Genomic DNA, 19,401 nt, shown 5'->3' on the forward strand with positions numbered 1-19,401 from the left:
GAATCTCAGCTCCTTTAATCAAATAATTTGATGTTTGTGTGTGGTCGAAACGAAATTCTTTTGAAGACATATGGCCTTTTCACTCTATGCTATTTTGGATCAAGTTCCATTGTATTAACAAACTTATCTGTAAGTTGTTGATGGGCTTGATTGTTTTGTGTTTTTAAAGGTGCCTCCAACCCTGGGGATTCAGGCTAGTCCAAGCACAATGCAGAGTAACCACCCATGATAAGAAACAACACACAATAATTGCAGTGCTTAACATTTGGTGTCTCAGCTCCCTCTGACAAAAATGGAAGAATGAATCAGAGACAGGAACTGGATACACTGCTGGAAGGGCTGGAGTGCTGATAACAACCCATCTTTCAAGGAGTGCAAGATATTACTGATTAACTACAGAAATATTTATCTGAATTCAAGAAAACCAGCAAACACTTATTTTGGCAGTAAGAGTGTGCAGCGAGGTGTGAGCAGGACACCGAGGTCTGGCTTTGGCAAAGTATTGAGTACATCCTGTAGAATTATGCCCTTACCTGGTGTCTTTGGCTGGCTAAACTTGTAACCACCTCCTAATGCCTCTAACCTGGCTTCTCTGCAGCACAAGCCATGGGATTTCTTAGTCATAAAGAATAGGCATAAAGCACAGGCTTTTTGTTTTAGCAAGAGCATTTTATAGAGGAAAACATCAGATCTGAAGGAAGAGTGCCTGGTAAATTGATCTTCTAACATTAAAGTAAATAAATAAAATCCACAAAGCTGCTTCACTAAAGTATGTTTAATCAGAGGAGGTGAGGTGATGCAACTGAGCTGGTCTCTGCCATCAGCAGGAAGATATCCTGTTCCCTTCCCCTCATCCCTTCTCCACCTGCCCAGTCTTCTCAGACCCTGCTGTGATTCAACTCGGCAGAATGTTAACACAGAGTAAATCATAATTCTCTTGTGAATGGCAACAGGAAAATCACGTGGAGGATTCTCCATGAGCTGAGTGAATTAAAGTAAAGGGCCACATGAACATGAACAACCAGGAGTTCAGTGTGGGAAGGAGTCTTCGAGACAAAAGCAGAGAAAGGGAGAAGCAGGGCATAAGAAGAATGGGGTCACCACTTGAGACAGAAATTCATCAACTTCAGCTCTTTTGGGGCTTCATTTTTGGGGAAAAAAAGGGTACTTGCGTAATGTACAGAAACACAGTGGAACTTATATGTTCTACAGGTAGTGATACCACTATGAAAAGGCTACATCCTCTCCCACTGTCCATGATGTCCATATTCCTGTTTCCTGATTTCATGAAAGTAGGCAAGAGCTTGGTCTCTGCATATTGCAGGTGTGAAGCTGTTGGCTGAGATCCAGCATGGGATGAGAGCTGCTGGAGGCTTTGCTGTGCTCACAATGATACAACACTGTTCTCCTGTGCTGTGGCTGTCCCATGGCATATGGGGATATGTGGGCTGTGTGACACTGGTGCATGACCACCTGGCCACCTGAAGGAGCCTTTCTAGATGTGTTGGGAGCGAGAGGAACAGTAGCCATCCAAAGATGCAGCATCTGATTCATTCTGCATTGAAGAGCTGAGACCAGATTCCCACTGGCCTGTTAGCACTGGCTCAGGCTAGGGAGGACCTGGCACCAGTTCCAGTCAGGTAAAAACTTTACCTGAGAGCAAGAAATGACACTGCAGCATACAGGTAAAATGTGTGTGGCTGCTGCAGGTGGGGATGGAGGAAGGGAGAGTCCTTAAAACCCATAGGTTTATCCTGCCACCTGGCACATCACCCACACCTTCACCTCTGGCCTGAGGGTTGCAGCATCCTGCCCCAGGTTTCTGGCTGCTCTCTGGTGCGTACCTGGCTTCACATGGAGCCGTTCTGAATTGCAGTTGTTGGGAGCTGCCACACCAGCCAGCAGCATGCTGAAAAGCATCATCTGAGATGTCTTGGCTTTTGCAGCATAAGCTTGTTTTAAAAAGCTGTGATCATGTCAGCAAACAGCCCATCACTTCCCCCCACCCTCCCGCTGAAACTGTGGTGCACCCCATGCTGACTACCCGGCACTAGCAGCAGCATTTCCTCCAGCTGCTCATGTCCATGTTTCAGGACAGTCCCAGGAAGTCCAGCTCTCCCCTTAGCCTTGTGTGGATGGAGTGGGGGTCCAGAGCAGCTGAAGTCAAGGAGAAGCATCTCAGCTTAATACAGCAGAGCTCTTTGGGTTTGGGAACAGGCATTGGAGTCTGGGCCAGGCAGGATGGGAGGGGGGCGGGTGTTGGGATTTCCTTTCAAGCTGTGCCAATTGACTTCTGAGGCTTTTCCTCTCCTGAGCCAGCCAAAGTGAGTTGAGGCAAATCTTCTGAGCCATTGCTGCTTCCTGCCCCTTGTGCTGGCACCAGGGAGCAGAGGAATGGGAACGGGGCAGCCAGAGCTCAGGGGACATTTCCTCCCTGTTTGTCTGCATGGAGAAGACCCTTCACACACCCACAAGAGCAAGAAGGAAGCTGAAGAGCAGCTGTTTCTGTTCATTTGTGGGTTTCTGGCAGAGCATCTGTTTGGGAATTGCAAAGCAGAGTTTCCTCTCTGATTCCTGCCCTGTTGTGAGGGAGGGATGAGTTGGAGGAAGCTGCAAGCAAAAGTGTGGCAGAGAGAAAGAGGCTGGTGCTGCCTGCTGATGCTTTTTTGAGGACTTCACTCTAACACCTTTCTGCAGCTGAGTGGAGCATGTGCAGGCAAATCACAAGCTCTCACTCAGGATCAGCCAATCTGCCAGGGTGGAGGTGCTGGCTCTCTCAAGAAGGGCATCAGTAGAGCAGTGAAATCCCGCCCTGGTGATGCTTTCCTCTGCCCCAGTTACTGATGCAGTGGGTGTCATGGGAGATTTCTTCTTGGGGTTTTGGTTTTCCCATCAGGGGGACCCATCCCTGAGTTTTGAGTGAGGAATGAGTAATGCAGCCATCGTGCTTCCCCACAGGACAGGGTGCCTAGGAGGTAATGCTGCTGGCAGATGGCAGTGCTCAGCTGCACAGGGGATTGGTGGAAAACAGTGCAAGGCAGAGATAGGAGGTCATGACTATAGTAAAAATTAGGGCTTAACAAAGTTGCAGGAAAACATTTAGCAGCTAATGTGCCCTGGCTACAAAGACACGGATCTCTCCTCGGGCTATGAGGGCTAAACATGAAAAAAAACTTGACAAAGTAATTTCAGAGTTGGCTCTGGTTTTCCTTGTTGGGCACTAGACTGGTCAACAACCCAACCCATTGGTCTTCAAACATGGTAGTATCTCACAAGCATTTATTCCAAAGAAGAAAATGTTATTCCAAGTCTCCAATTTAAATATACAGAAATCCAGATGGGAGAAGTGTTAATTTGAATTTACACATATAATATCATAGCCTGTAGGAGTTAAGGAGAAGGTAGGAAAATAAACATGTGCTTTTTTCCTCCTAAATAAACTACATGACCTAGAGTTTGGGGTTTTTTAATGCTGTATTCCAACCACCATCACTTTAACTACTTCTGAAAAACATATTTAGCTATAAGAGGAGTGTTTAGTAAGATTTGTCCCTATTTCAGTGTTAAGAAGGACAAATTATTTACCTTACCAAGACAGGTAAGATAGCCAAACTCAACCTATGACTATTTCTGCACCTGTTCACTGGAATGTAGCATAACTGATTTCTAATATTACACATTTTCAATTCCAGAGCGTCAGCACTGGTGGCCAAACCCCGCTCATGTGGCTGGTGCAACAAGAGCCAGAATAATAGCAGGAAAAGACTGAGATGTAGGTGCTCAGTTATTTAGAACTGCTAGTGGCCTTTGTGCTTTCAGAAGATGTTAAAGGTGAGTTGCTCCCAGTCCAGGTGCCATCTGCTCTGCTTTTTCCTGCAGCGGAAGTTTAAAGTGTTGAGACCATAAAAAGCTGGTTGTATACCCTGGGGTGCTTCAGTGCTGGCTGCAGGAAACCCAGCAGGATATGGACCACCACCAGATAGGCCAGCTCCCTGGATGTGATGTGCTGAGAGGCTGATGGGACAATGCATGGGTACCGGCAGTTGTGGGATATCAGGGCCTGTCTCAGCATGCAGCCACCCTAGCCATCCCTACACAGCAGGGACATACAGACAGTGCAGCTCACAGGACATCAGGACACAGATCCAGAGCACTTCTGGGAAGGTGGGAAGTAGGTTTGAGCCTGGGTGCTGGGACAGACCGGTGCTGGCGCAACACCACTCAGGTCAATAGTAAGGATTCTAAGTAATAGTAAGTAACACCACAGACTTGCCCACACTGAAAACTCAAAAGTAGGAAAGGTGAAGCTGGAGTGCTGGGGGTGGGTGCTGCTGAGGCAGCAAGGGCCAGAGGGGTTGGGATGGGGTTCTGTGGAGAAACACAGTGGCTAAACTTAGCAGAGGTGTTTCAACCCTGGTGAATCTCTGAGGCGTTCACATGAGTCACAACTAGGGAGAGTTGTTCTCATTGCTGTTGGGAAATACGATGGGGGGAAAACTTGTAATTTTTTTTTCGTTTAGCCACTGGTTTATTTTCTTATGAATGATAGTAACAGTTCAACCTGAAAAGTTGATGTAATTGTGAAATTTTTTTCCAGCTGTCACAGTTCAAATACCCCTGTGGGTATGCTCTAAAGCAGACTGCCTTAAAAGCAGTTTGGCTATACCTAATGCTTTTATATAATCTTTTTGTTTAACTCAATTTTCGTAGTGGTATTATGGTAGGCATTTTTTGGTGCTTCTTGTTACAAACATCATTTCCACCTCTTTTTTTTATAACAGTTTGCAACTTCTATTAAGTCAGAATTTCCTAAAGCAACAAGTCAAATATTCAATCGGGATTTAATAGACATCACCATGGCCCTCTTTCCTTTGAAGGTTGTTCACCTGTGCCTTTCAGGGATTCACTACAGCAGAGTTGAGCACATCTTCTAATTCACAAAGCTTTAAATATATTCTGTGGAAACCGCAACATATTCTTGAAAAAATAATGTATGTTGTTGAAGCTCTTGCAGTTTTACAGAAGATAATATATGGCTGAACATACTTTCCTCAGTCAGCTTTTGGGGGTGCTTTATATGTACCAGTTGAAAACTGTTGATGCTTAGTAAGATAGGCTCTGCATTAGGATAAAGAGTTTCACACAGATCTGTCACTAGCTAAATAAAGAGACTGAGCCAAATTTCATCTGAGTGGCACTACAGAATCTGCATCTTCACAGAGAAATAAGAAGTCTTTGGCAGACTCACACTTATTTGGAAGGAGAGGTTGGGTAATGGGGAACAAATTCAAAGACAAGTTTGGCAAAGCCTTTGCTCAGGTAATGGACACAAAGTCCAGTTATAGAAGTTTGCAAGACTCTGGTTTCAACATGCTTTAGGGGTCATAGGCGTTCATGGGGTCACCTTGCCCCTCTGCCATGCGTTCTGGCCCCTGCAGCGCAGCATGCAATCCCTAGCACAACCACATGGGGATCTAGGCTATGAGCATGAATTTAAAGCACTGATTTAGGTCTGTGGCTGACAAGGAGATCCCACCAATGGTTGGACCAGCCTACCTGACCAGGCCACAGCTGGGAGTAGGAGTGATGAAAAGGGCATGCCCCAAAGCAAAATGCTGTGAACCTGCAGCAGCCTGAGCTGCTTTATGCTAACCAAGCATAGTAAATCATCATTCTAGCTCTTAGCCATATCAGATACCACTAGATTACACTTTGGTGAGGAAGACAGATAGTGCAACTAGGCGTGATCTGCCACTGCGTATTACTATTCTGAACTGGCAGATATTTTACTCTGGGTTTTATGCAAGTGAATATAGAGGAAGGCAGGCAGTGGAGAGCTGTTTCAGAGAGGTGTAATTGCCTCTGTCCTGGGTGTTTGAGATCAAATCTGGGAAGAGAAACCAATGCTGGCTGCTTTAACTCTCTAGTTGCTGCTCTGCTTGGAGATGGGTGGTCTGACAGTGTTACTGCTGCAGCCCCTGCCATAAATACAGATGCACTGTGGCCAGACCAACTGCCAGACTGCAGGATCAAGGGTGCAACACTTTCAAGAAAATCGTCATTTATCTGCATATGCCTTAAAATGCTACAGTGGCCCAGGAGCTGCAAGCCCATCAGACCATGGTTCAACAGGTCTGGGTTTAAGGCTCTTAGTACTAAATCAGAAGTGCTGTGGTTGTGGGCCTCAGGTTGTTGGTCAGTAAACTCATGCCTGGGCTTGGATTTCTTCAAAACATGGCAACAGGTTGACTCTGCACCAGCAGCCTTTGCCCTGAGCTGCCTCCTCGCCTGCAGAAGGCTAAAACTCCGATGGATGTGTGGACCAATTTGACAGAAATGTGACCACATGCCTGAACCTAAACTGGGTCAGAGGAGCACCACAGGTGCTTGAGCAGTGCACAAATCTATCTCTGCTGAGCACAGAGCCCCGGCCCTGGGTGCTGAAGGCAGGCACCAGGCAACAACCAGACCAACGTGCCCCTGCTCATCTGCCAGGGATAGTTCAACAGGATATCTGCGAGACCAGTGGAGTAAGTTTCTACCCCACAGTTTTGGTTTTGTTCCTGGAATGATGCTTGTTGCCTTCATTGTGCTGATGAAGCTGTTGGTAAGATTGCACTAATCACCAAATGAAAAAAATCAAGGTTAAAAGCACACTCTTTTGGGAGGAGGTAATTATTAAGTAGAACTACCCTCAAAGCTTGATTTACAGCCCAGACTTCCAAACATTCATACAGACTGAGGGACAGAGACCTGAGCCATAGGAGTAGGCAGGCAGCCACCAGAGAACTGGAGACTTCATGGTCAATAAGGGCAACACCTGGTAGAACTGCAACCAGAGCCACTGCTGCTTGCAATAGTTGATCTCTGCCTGGCACACTGCTCTTGGACTGTGGGCCTTTCATGTGATTCAGGATCAGGTTCTTGTACATACTTCATACTCTTCATCTGAGCTACATGTACCACTTTGACTCCTTCTCCAATGGGACAGGGTTTTATTGGCTTGCAGATTGCATTTGCTCTAACAGATTTCTTCCATGCAAATCAAAAAGTTGAGAGGAAGATAGGGTGATGAATATGCTAAGCATGGAAAAAGCAGTGTCATATTATGGTTATGTTTGCATGCATTTAAAACAGAAAACAATCAAATATGAATATCGCAGAATCAGACCCCAGCAGTTCTGCATTGCAACAGGAGAACAAAGATGCACTGCTGCAGGATTTAAAGTTCTACTGAAAATAAGTGATTGTGGCTTAAAATCTTAATTGGAAATAAATGCCTATGTTCTGTAAATTGTTTATGAAAAGAAGAAGTTGTTTCCTGTATTTCAAGCATTTCTGCCTTGCTGGCAATTCCTTCTTTAGGATGCTAAGGAAGGCATTGTGTTATATGGTCAGGTGAGAGGACACAGGGAGGTAGAAATTTCAAAATAAAACTGCAGGAAAGGTTAGAAAAATGTTGTGTTTAGTAATTCTGACAAGTCAGTAAATAACAGCATATTCAAAGTCACAAGGGTTTAACCCTTTTGTCAGAACAGGGTTTCCACATTTCTCAGTACCCAGCTCTGAACTACAAATATGGGAATCTAGTCCCTTCTTTATTCATCACTGTGCCCCTGGATTATAGTTCAGCTGGAATATCCTCCCAGTTTTGATGGAACTGAAGGTGGTTTACCTCAGTATGTCCCCCTATAAAAAATGGATAGCCATAATCAGAGGGTCCCCTGCTGCCCAAATCCTGCTTCACTAAAATGTGAGCAAGAGGGAGCGGGGCTCATCTGCAAAGCAACCTTGGTGTGATGCTCTGAGCATCCCACTTGGGCCACCCTCCTGGGGCAGGCTAAGGGAGAGCCAGGCTTGAAACTGGGGAGAGAGGCAGCAGCCTGCTGAGCCCAGGCAGCTGAGTGCATGATTGCAGGCAGCCGGGGGCCTGGGCTAAGGGAAGCTGCTGGGCCATGAGGAGTTAGGTTAAGGCTGAGGGCTGCTTCTGTTCATCTTGGTGCCTGAACTCCTCCACAGAGCCATAGCGGAAACGGTGATTTCCACCTTGCTGACTTGCTGTAGCCATGGTTGTCACGACTTTTTCTCCCACCTTTTCCTTACTATGCCTTCTTCTCAGCCTTTCAGAATTTCTGAAGGAAAAGTAAAAGAAGGCTTTTAAAAATCACATCTCAAAATGCAGCTTCCATTTTGATCTTTCTTTGGTATCAGTGGTTCTCTTCTACACCATGTGCCTCACCAGGAAACCCAGTTCTGCATTGTCACATGATTCATATGTGTTTTGTATCTTTTTTCAGAAATACATTTTCATTCATTAAAATTAATTCCTGCAATCATTAAATCACCAAAATGAAATTAAATAATATGGTACCTACAAAATATAGCAGCCTGGCCTTCTCTTCCTGTGGCCTCTCAAAGAGAGGTGTGCAAAAAAAAGGTGTGCTTTCTCTTTTCTGTTTAATATTTTCCTCAACAAATGCCTAATCATTTATTTTCATGAAGCTAACTCTCTTCTTGCATTTGTTAACCAATTTAATTGTTTTTTTCTAGGTGATTCCTAGCACATCAAAACTGATAGTAAAACTAGACTTTAGCAGGAGTTTTGTCTTAATAGGAACTTAAAGGATTTTGGCTATCCTATTGAAAGAGAGCCTGTAGATATTTGTGTGTGTGTCTGTCTGCATGTACATTGTGGATACATATGTGTGTGTGTGTGTGTGTGTATACAAAAATATCTGTGAAAATGCATAATTTCTTGGCTGTCATCCTAACCTTTGGGTGCTGGGATCTGGATATTCAGTGTGCTTAGCAGCACTTTTTAATGAAGAGGTGTTTTCTCCCTTGGAGCTGTCATTCTCTGCCACATCACAGACTCTTTCAGACAGAAAAATAATTGGCCACTTTCTCTGGAATCGGGGAGCCCCAGGGACCGGCGGAGTGCTCAGCGAACCGGGACAGCGACTCACAGTGGTGCCCACTGGTGTTCCCCCAGCGGGTGCTGATGCTGCCCTCGGGGGCACCACCCACCCACAGCACCTCAGTGAGGGCTGGTCGACGGTGAAATGTGACAGGCAAGACCCAAAACCTCAGGAGGAGAAAGGTGAAACAAAATGGACAATTACTTCCAGAGCTGTTCTGCTACCAGATGGAAATGCAGGCTTGTTTTGCTCTTTTTTTTTTCTGAAACCTGTGTAATGGCTGCCTGGTGGGACAGTTTTCCATGCTTGCAGCAGGATTTTTTATTATTTTGTTAAAATGTGGATTTTTAACAGCATTTATTCTACTCGGGGTCTGCCAACATTCACCTTTCATCAAATATTCCCCAGAGTTGTCAGTATTCAGAGACAGGCAATGCACCAAAAATCCGTCCCTTAGAACCTCTCATCTACTACACCCCACGTAGAGAAGTGATTAAATAAATGGCCAAGGCTGGATACTAGGAGCACTTCCCTTGCTGGAGCATGTCAGTATCCCAATCCAATCAATGTCTCAAGCGCAAACAAAACACAGCTTAACCTGCTCTGCGAAGTTCCCTGAGTCCGGCTCTGCCACTTCCTAATCACTGCTCACTGTCCTGACTGCTCCTGTTACCTCAGCACAGTCTGTGACCCTGGGGCGTCCCACTCTTTTTTCCAAGGGTCGGTGACTGCAGGAGGAGTGGCCCGTGCTCTGCTCAGCTGGTGGCCATCTGCCCCGCGGGTGAAAAGCCCCTGCTCTCGTAGCTTCTTGGGCCAAAGGAAAAGCGTGTCCTTTGCCTTTCTGTGATACCTCACAGGCCGACTGCTTATCTCTGACTCACTCTCACGTGTCATTTAGGAGAAAAGACTGGGAAGAGATCTGGAGGAGAAGCAGAGGCAGGGATTCCTCTCAGGAGCAAAGCACATCCGTAGCCTTAGGAAGACATCCACAGGATGGAAGTCTACGGCCCCTATCATCATCCCTAGGCTCTGTATTTTACCTGCCCCGTTGTTCCACAGCTGTCAAACCCTACGCCTTAGGCTATATATAAGGGAAATTGGAAGGTGGGATGTTAGCCTGAGTAGGGCTGAATAATGTGTAAACTAGGCAGAAATGTTGCCATGATAGCATTGTGTTTACCAAGGCCTCACCACCCTGTGGACATCAGGGTCTGACTGCTCTCACCAAGTTCCTTGCTACTTTTTAATGCGTCATAATTAAGGGCGCTGTATTTTAATTTAGATCCTTTTCATATCAGTTACATCCTTTTCAATCCATAGCCGTGGGCAACAGGAGAACCAGTTACTGCCTGAGATGTGAATAGTGGAAAAAGGAAAAATAGTAAAAATAAAACAAACAGCAAACCCCGGAAAAACAAAAAAAACAACATAGAAAAACCAAAAAACAACATAGAAAGAGCACGCATTTGTGATGTGATTTAACGTTCTTCTGTGACGTTGCTCATTTGTTTATTCTCATCTGTAACACTCAAATTGTTCAAGCTCAAATTTTCCCCCACTAATGCGCTAGGAATCAATAGAGTCATCAGTGCTAGAAAACACAGTGGTCATGCTTCACACTGAACTTATTTGGAGAGAAATGGTGCAGGGGTCACTCACTTCACATTGTCCTTGTGTCACCGGAAAGCAAATTGTGGTGGTTCTGTTGTGAGCGGCGTGGGGGTTTTTTTGTTGGTTGTTTTTTTTGGGTTTGTTGTTTTTTTTTTTGGGGGGGGGCGGGCTCGGGGGTGAAGATGTAGGTCACATCTTTTTTATTTCTTCAAAATGGAAGATAATTCCTTCTGCGGTGTATATTCTAAATCTCAGCTGCTAAACAAACAAAACGGAGGAGGCCAATTCTGCACTACTGGTAGCAATGGCAGAAACTCTTCTGCCCCGAGTGAGGAGGTATCTCACCGGGGTGTCCACAGCCGTTTCCTCCTTAGCTAATGTTTTTCTGATGGAGGTTGTTTTGATGGCTTTTTTTTTGCTTTCTTTCGGGCCATTTAAGCAGAGCGAGGCGGCCAACCCCATCCCCCCCCGCCCCAGGACCCCCCGGGCTCCGCGCTCGCTCCGGCGGGCGCAGGCTCCGCAGGTGTGGACACCTTTGAAACTGCCGCTCCTGCCACCGGGATTCCCAGCTGAAATTCACGTGGCAAAGAAAGTGCCCATTTGCTTCAATTATTTTCTAACGACTCCGCTCGCTTTTGCCTTTGGTCTTGCCGGTACCCAGATGGGTAATTTTGGAGCTATTTGCGTGCATGCACTTGTTTTGAAGGCGCAGAGGTCTGTGAGCTCAGGTACTTACAAACGCTTAGTGGGAATTAACAACTGAAAGGGGAGCCCTAAGCACTCTGACCCAGGATCACTGCGGCACCCGGATTTCAAAGCTCCCGCCGTTAATCCGGCAGGATCGCCCTCCGGATCTCGCGCTGGCAGTGGGGATGGGGATGGGGATGGGGATGGGGATGCGGATGCTGATGCGGATGCCATGCCTGCCTGCCCGCCGGGGCTCGTCGCGGAGCCGCAGCAAGTTCTGCCGGGACTCCCCGCGGCAGCTGTGGGGGGCGAGGTGTGCACAGTCGTTCCGCAGGTCGGAAGATTTGGCAGAGATGTTTCGAAAATGGTTAAAAGAGCGGGGACAGGGGCGGAGGCCAGCATGTCCCCTCCTCCCCCTCCACCATTACCCCCAGCCTGAAACTGCCTGCGGGGCAGCCTGTGAGGAGCTGGCCTTGGGCAGCGCTCCCGGCCGGGATCGCTCCCCGCCGCCCACGGCCCGACCCGCCCCGTCCCGGCCGCTGCTGCCGGCCCTCGCAACCGGGGAGCTCCCGGGGACAGCGGTGCGGGGCTGGAGCTGCCCCGTAGGCTCCGCCACGGACCCCGGCCCGCTTGCGGGGGCACCTTTGGGGTACGGTCCCCCGGCGGTCCCTCCTCCGCTGGGCTCCCCTCCCGCCCCGGTGACCCCGAGAAAAGGTGCGGACCGGCTGGAAGGGAAGATGCCGGCTCCATCCCGCCCCCGGTAGCAGTGGGATGCTGGTGGGAACTGGGGCGGGCAGCTAGCAAGCATGAGCCCTCCCTGGGAGGGGAACCCTACAGCTATCTTCTCACCTTCCCAGAGAGTACATATGTCGTCCCCGTTCTGCTTTCTGCTTATTTTTATGGTGGACTCGCCCGTCACCGCAGCTATTTAATATGTGGTTCCCTGCTAGGCCTTGCTATTTGATTGCTGTCACAAATAATACCAGGTGAAATTCCTCATTGTTTCTGCAATTACACTGTAGCCCATTGCTACTCGCTTTTTCAGCCCCTCGAGTTAATTGTTTTCCCTCTGTATGCCTCATACCAAACACACAGAGAGCAAACAAAATCCCAAACCTTCCAAAACTCATATTTCTCAGCTATTATGTTATCAGCAGGAAATATTTCATAGCTCTGACATCATAAGCCCTGAGCAGCATGAAGTTTATCAGGGCCTTCACATGATGAAATTGTACTTTTTAAAGTGAGAAAATAAAAAAGCAGAACATCTTTCTACTGGATTTGAGCTGCTAATTTTGATTATTGTGATTGCTGAATCCAGGCTTTTTTAATACTCATTTCTTATACAAGGCAGGAGAAGTAAGCCAAAATTAGCTCTTTAAAACTGTCTGTAACAGATCTGTAAATACAAATAGGATCAAACTGCCCAGATCTGTGGCTGTTACACCCATGACATGGATCTTGTTATGTTCTCACATCTCTATTATGTGACTGTCAGGATGGTTATGGGCACAAATCTATATGTGATTAAGCAATGTTGCTTTAAAGCCAGAGAAAAAGTGTTAGGCATCCCTTACTAAGCTTAGTGAAGGGTGGAAAAGCAAGCATTTAAGAAGAGCTGTTTGAAGATCCCTATGCATAAATAATCATAGAATTGTTTAGAGGAAAAGACCTCTAAGATCATGTAGTCCAGCCGCCAACCCAGCACTGCCAAGTCCGTCGCTAAACTGTGTTCCCAACTGACACATCTATACATTATTTAAATCCCTCCAGGAGTGGTGACTCAACCACTTCCTGGGCAGCCTGTTCCAATGCTTGACAACACTTCCAGTGAAGAAATTATTCATAATATCCTAATTAAGCATCCTCTGGCACAACTTGAGACCATTTCCTCTTGTCCTGTTGCTTGTTACCTGAGAGAAGAGCCTGACCCCCACCTTGACACAACTTCCTTTCAGGCAGTTTTAGACAACAGTATGGTCCCCTCTAATAACCCCAACTACCTCATCTGCTCTGCATGAATTTTGCTCCAGACCCTTCACCAGCTTTTTTGCCATTCTCTGGACTGGCTCCAGCACCTCAGTGTCTTTTTTGCAGTGAGGGGACCAAAACTGAACACAGGGCTCAAGATGTGCCGTCGCCAGTGCTGAGCACAGGGGGATCATCACTGCCCTGGTCCTGCTGGCCACACTATTGCTGATACAGGCCGGGATGCCATTGGCCACCTGGGGACACTGCTGGCTTCTGTTCAGCTGCTGATGACCAGCACTCCCAGGTCCTTTTTTGCTCATCTGCTTTCCATCTTCCCAGCCATTCTTCCTCAAGCCTGCAATGTTCAATGGGGTTGTAGTGACGCAAGTGCAGCACCCAGCACTTCACCTTGTTGAACCTCATTGTTTGCCTTGGACTACCATCCAGCCTGGCCAGGTCCCTCTGCAGAGCCTTTGCGCCCTCCAGCAGGTCAACACTGCTGCCCAACTTGGTGTTGTCCATGAACTGGCTGAGGGTGCACTCGATCCCCTCATCCAGATCATTAATAAAGGTATTAAATAGGCCTGGCCCCAACACTGATCCCTGGGGAACACCACTTGTGACCAGCTGCCAACTGGATGTAACTCAGATCACCACCATTCTCTAGGCCTGGCCAACCAGATGGTTTTTCACCCAGCAAAGTGTGCACCTGCCCAAGCCATGAGCCATATTAAAAATGTGACATGCTAGTCATGGGTATGCTTGTGATCCTAATTTCAGTCTCTTTCTTTCACTAAGTTTCTACAATTCCATTTGGAGCAAGGAAAGTCACCTGGAAGCTTATGACAATTTAATACTTTTCCCATCTCCCTTGCTATAGATCTCCCAAATATTTGTCAAAATGACAAAGGCATTCACTTTACAAAAAAATACATTTTCTCAAACACACTTTCTTTTTCCTTCTTTAGCCAATAGGGTACCATAGGCCCAACGATAGAAAGTTGTGTGGCCTTACCTAGCAAAATTAGCCATTGCCATAAATTCACTTCAAGCATTGTATATGTTTTACTTAGTCTGTCCATACACTGCCATATTTTACCAATTAGGATCAGACCTTGAGTATTTTTTACTAACCATTGCATTTCCATTTAATTTAAAATTAGAGCTAAGGATTTTTATGTGGTGGTTCTTTGTTTTTTTTTTTGAAGGAGGAGAAAGGAAGTGACCAGTGAAGTTGCTTTGAATACCACTTTATTTTCAAATACTGAGTTGTTTCTTCCAGGTCCTGATTCATTGACTCCTGTCTGTTCTTTCTGTTTTGTATACCTTGGCTGGAAAGGGCTATTCTTTACTTTCTCATTTTTATAAATTAGCCTTGCCCTTATTATGGGGTTTGTGCCCATATGGCCATTTAAAATAAATGTGTATGTCTGTATGCTGCCTTTCTAAAGAAAGTGGCAGCTAAATTGAATCATTACCAAAGGGTAAAATTGCTGTTAATGTGACACCTTTCCTGGTCAATATTAAAGATAATAGTCCTTTGGTTTTGTAGGGCTATTGATTTCCACTATTTAAAGTCTATATATATATGTTGCAACAAGAGTTGACTCTACTTTTTAACCCTTTTGGATTCAAGTTTTCCCAGCCTCAGAGTAGATTTTAAGCTACACTTGTTTCTTCAGGACTGTATGTCTGCACACTGAAAATCCCACTTGGCATAAACTGAAATGGATTGATGGGGTTTTTTGCAGCTACCGCAGGACTTGTTTTCATCAGAAAATAAAGAGCATTTTCAGTTAATTCAGTCTCCTAACATTCCCATGAAAGAGATGGCCATTGACTGTATGTGACAGATGAAAGTCCCTGGGCACTGAAAGGGTGTAGCTGGCTTCTTCATCAAAAGAGCCCCTGAAGTTCAGTGACAAGCTGAAATGCCAAGCCCTGCACAGGCATATTAATATCTCCTTGATTTTTCCAAGTGCTGTAAGGACTCAACAGCCATGAAAAGAAAGGTATCAAGAATTTAAAAGGGAAGCACTAATACTTGACTGGCCACATCTGAAAAATCCCAGCTTTACTGGTTCTAAAAATGACACTGAAACATGGTGAAAGAGTGGAAGTCCCATTTAAAAGTGTCTTCCTTCATTTGTCCAGCCTGATACTCTGTGTGTAAGTTGAAGGGGAAAAAAACATAACCCAACAGAAAAAATTACTGGAAAAATAGAAAGAAAATCTACAGAATCCCTGCATAAGCTGGACATTAAGGTGAAACTGTTAAAGCCCTTTGGGAACCAGATGCTAGCAAATTGAAGAGGATACCCAGAAACTTACAGATAGTTTTTAACCAAAATCAAACAAAGAAAAAATTACCTTACTGAAACTATTCAGATGTAGCATTCACAAAATACCTGTCATTCCTGCCATGGTGGCAGCAGAACTTCAGGAAAAGAATACAGCAATGGAATAGTGTGAGAGGTCATTCTAATAACCAACATTTTTAAGGTGTCCATGTAGATCCAGAGGAGTATATGTATCCGGATCCATATTTATAAGGATAAAGGTCATATATGGCTATAAATGGTGATATGTGGATTTCCATATGTACATACACACATATGTAAGTGTGTAACAGCCTGATAGAATTTATTGTTCCAAATTTCTCCTCTTAGGCCTCCTGAGCAGGGTGCTTCAGCTGAAAGTTTCAGTCCCATGAATCCAAGCAATTTGTTGAAGCAGGGGCTGTTTTCCAATACTCTGACAAGAGAGGAGAGGCTTCAATCCCAGCCCAAAAGCAAAGTATTAAATATTTCAGTCCAGTGTGCCTCTGCTGTAACTTGGGCTGCAGAAAGAAGCTCTTCTGGAACAGCTTTTTTAGAGCCAGAGATGCTCTTTATTTGAATAAACCCCATGAATATATTTGAAAAAAACCCAACGAAACAAGATAATCTGTAACCCTTCAAAGACCTATGTTTTCTTTCAAAAACCTTTCCCTTTTTTTTTTTTTTTTTTTATTTTTGTGGTTTAGAGGTTATTTTGATAGATTGACAAACCTAGCATGCTCCTTTCTGCTTCAGCAGACTGGTGTTTCTGCAGTGTTATCTTTAAGATAACATCTAAAGGGCTGCGGGACCCATTCAGAAGTCTCCAGTCCCACGGGACTGAAACATCCCGCAACTTCTTTGCGGCGATGTTCCCGGCCAGAGCCCGTAGGGCTCCGGGGCAGGGAGTAAGGACGGAGATGGCTTGAAGGGGGCCGGGGGGGCAATCCCCCGGTTGCCCCCTTGATTCCCAGGGAGGGTAGATTTGCAGGCGATAGGAATGACAAATACTGGGTACCAAGAATTTGGTAGGTGACTGTGATACCTTTAATTTGCGGTAGGAGGGAGGGGGCGAATTAATTTGCGGGATGCGGGAGGGGGTGAATGAAGAAGCTCCCAAGTCACCGAGGTTCCCTCCCGCACGGCCACAGCGCCGCTGAAGGTCTCCGGGCAGTCTGGATCGACGGGGGGACAACCCCGACCCTGGCCTCCCCCGCCTCCCCCGCCAGGGCCCCGGCTCGGCGGGAGCTGCGGAGTACGAGGCAGGGAACGAAGCCAGGCTGCTGTTCTCCCGAGCTGAGCTGAAAATAACCCCAAGTCTGGGAAGGATTCATCAATCCTTCCATTCGTTAGGGAAAGCTTCATCCCGGGCGTGTTTCGAACCAAAACGGAAGGGTCTCCCTTTCCCGGGACAGCCACAGTTTTTCTGCCCCCCTCTCCGGTGCAATCCGCAGGAAACCTAAGCAACACCGAAAGCTTGTCCACCTTGCTCTGATGAACGCGGGATTAACGGAGTTTTGAGGGGAAAAACCCACAGTAGCCTTGAACTACGCGGCACCCGAAGGAATGTTTTAAATAATGTGACCCTTTCAGTCTATAACAGGTTTTTTTCTAGGTGTGGCTATGGCCAGTCTTTAAATTTTTCTATAGAGTGTTTTTCACTCTATATCTCAGTGATCTTTAAACACTACGGGCAGCCGTTAGCACCTCTCAGCAGAACAATATTAAATATCAGCGTGGAGAACGATGCAGATCAAGCGTGATGGATGTGAATAGGGTGGACGAACAAAATTTGCCTCGTTTCCTGCTGCTTTTGCTCTCCCTGTAACTCCTGGTCTGGAGACCATCCCACCAAGAAGAAAACGGATTTGTGTTTTTAGGTGATTTTTAATCTCCAGTCCCAGAGTAGGCTTTTTTTCTTTAATCTCCAGTCCCAGGTTAGGTTGAGAAAACATTAAAAGGACATTGTGTCTCATTTTGTATCCTTCATGCTTCCCTACAGAGACTAAGTACAAGTCATAGCAGAGGGAGACACCTTAACCACTTACCAAAAACACCCACAATCCAGTCTAGCAGAAGTCAGTCATTGCCCCATAGTTCAGAACAATTCCATCAATGGTTGTGGGATTTATTTTTTTAAGTCTGTGGTGAAATACTGCTCTACTTTTTGCTTGTTCATTTCTTGTATAGTGTACTAGAGCCAAACACATCCCTTGTTCCAAGCCAAATGTGAAATAAAAAGCAGCCTGCCACAGAACATCCCTCCTGCAGCTCCAGGAGACACTGCCCTGAAACTCCTAATATTTCAGGCCATTTCCAGGGGAATGGCACCTCCTCTAAGCCTCATCAGTCAATGGAAATGTCAGAAACAAGAACTGAACCCACATGATAATCACAGTTTTTGGGAGCAGAAGCCACATTCTGGCTATTATATACGTTTCATTATACTACGCAATGATTAAGCCTTTTGTGGTACAGCAAAAAAAAGGCAGTTCATGTTTTCTGATACCTATGGGAATGGCTTTCTCTTCCCATGGTTGGAATAAGAAATTGCTAGAAAGACCTAGCCACAGGCAAGGGATGACAAAGTAAATGGTGGAACAAGTTCATGCTCATGGACAGCTGTTTCGGGGTATGAGAGGTGCTGTAAACCTACATTTCACCATATGCCCACAGATACCTAAATGCTGTGATTGTACCACTGTGGCATCTCCACCCTATCCAAAAGTCCTCTCACCATTTTGCAGGCAAGAGTGTTTATACTGGCCTGCTTAAATGCTTTTGAAGATCAGTACCTGAACAGGCCAGGTCACCATCCAGACATTCGCTGTCGTGTGCTGTAATTGTGTGGTGAGGGGTGGTATGGAAGGGAAAAAGAAAAAGAATCACAAGTAGTGCTGCTTAAACTGCTGAAAGCTGTCACCAGCACCCCTGCCAAGAATGCGGAAGTTTTCCCTTCTTACATTCTGCTCCATTTCTTCTTTCTGCTCAGTGCAAGCATGAGCATTTCTGCTGCTGCACAGTGAACTGAAGTAGAGAACTGATGTGACTGAAAAATAACCCCGTTGTTCTCTACCCTATCCTGACAGCAGGCATTTCCAGAGTTTTGTTGTGCACATATAATTTAAGCAGATGAAGTAGAGAAATATGTTGCATATTTGAAACAAAGCTTTACAATGCAGAATTATCTGCTATTCAAGATCATTACTGGCACAAACTTTAGGAACTTAATTTTTCCACTGAGTAAAAGCAAGATCACTCAAATGTCACAGATTTTGCCAAAATTTTTCTTCTGGATCAAAGATATTTCCCCTCAGAACAAGAAATTTACCTGACAGTTCCTCTCAAATGATGCTGCAAAAGAGCTTCAATGCAAAGGCAGCCGAGCTGAATCCTATGTTTGCTGAAAGGAGTAACAGGAAGGCTGGGTTAACCATAATCTTGCAATAGACAACACAAAGTTAATGGAAAATAAGCTAATTGAGTTAACAGAGGACACCAGGCTACACAGGTGAGGCTTTGTCTGTCCTATCTGGAGTAAGAGATGGGATAAAATTTACATGCTATTGTGAATAGCTCCTGAGAAGTCATCTTTGCGTTGACATGTTTAACAGATCTCCTTGCTCAAATTATACCTTCATTAGGGCAGGAATATCATGTTATAATATTCTTTAGCATGGGAAGTGATGAGAGGAAAGCAATAAAATTTCTGTTATTGAGAACTTATCGCTAAAAACAAGCTCACTCTAATATATTACTGAACCATTGTGTTCCCTAATAAAGGTTGTTTTCTTCCTCAAAGGAAGTTTGCAACTATGCCAAGCAATTTACAAAAACTGCATTGCTTTATTGACAAATGGAATTATAACTACTCCATGAAGTTTAACCATCAGTGC

This window comes from Corvus cornix, chromosome 2 (genome assembly GCF_000738735.6).
Source record: "Corvus cornix cornix isolate S_Up_H32 chromosome 2, ASM73873v5, whole genome shotgun sequence".
In the NCBI taxonomy this organism is placed as follows: domain Eukaryota; kingdom Metazoa; phylum Chordata; class Aves; order Passeriformes; family Corvidae; genus Corvus; species Corvus cornix.